The sequence below is a fragment of the Aulostomus chinensis genome, chromosome 7 (genome assembly GCF_037954235.1).
Source record: "Aulostomus chinensis isolate RoL2024-O1b breed Wild chromosome 7, RoL_Achi_v1.0, whole genome shotgun sequence".
Taxonomy (NCBI): Eukaryota; Metazoa; Chordata; class Actinopteri; order Syngnathiformes; family Aulostomidae; genus Aulostomus; species Aulostomus chinensis.
In genome coordinates this window covers 22,914,767-22,915,507 of record NC_141326.1, presented here as the reverse complement: position 1 = coordinate 22,915,507, position 741 = coordinate 22,914,767, and positions in this window count along the sequence as shown.

Below are 741 nucleotides of genomic sequence, written 5' to 3'. Positions count from 1 at the left end.
GCTTACTAGTAGCAGCTGCCTGCACTCAAATGTCCTGCTTCCTTGTCATGCTTGTGGTAATGTAATATTAGAAATGAGGACGTGCGTGGAAAATGCATGTCATGATGACTCATTACAGCGCACAGGTAGAAAAGGTGCTCCAGTATTGACGACAGTTGGAGATCGATAGCGTCTTCACGACATGCATCAGTCATGTCAATTAGCTCAGTTCATAAATCAATGAAACTCACACTGCAGTCAAATTCCAGATCTTTTTCTCGTACTATTTTTATTCGTAAGGGATGAGATTAAAATTTTCTATCAGTAGAAGTGCGATTGGAATCTTCAAAGCACATCTGATCTGATTTGCTGAAACCTACTGTCCAGACTGTCTAAAATCATTCCAGATATGCCAACAGTCGCAATAAGAATGTTTTTTTTTTTACTCAATTTTATCTCTACTTTACTTGAGTATTTACATTTTAGGAGATTTTATTTTTAGTCTTAATTTATTTAAAAATGAAATGTTCTTATTACTTGATTGAACTCATCAGTGAAATGTTACCTTGAAGAAAAGTATGTTGGATAGAAAACACACCAAACCTGATGGAGGAGCTGCAGCGGACACCTCCGGGAGGAGAGCATTGGAGCAGCACAATTGGAACACACACCTCTTTTCTATAAACTTTAGAGGTCAATGAATATATTATTGAACACTCTCAAGCGCTAGAATACACAAACATCATGTGGAGTGTGTTCTTT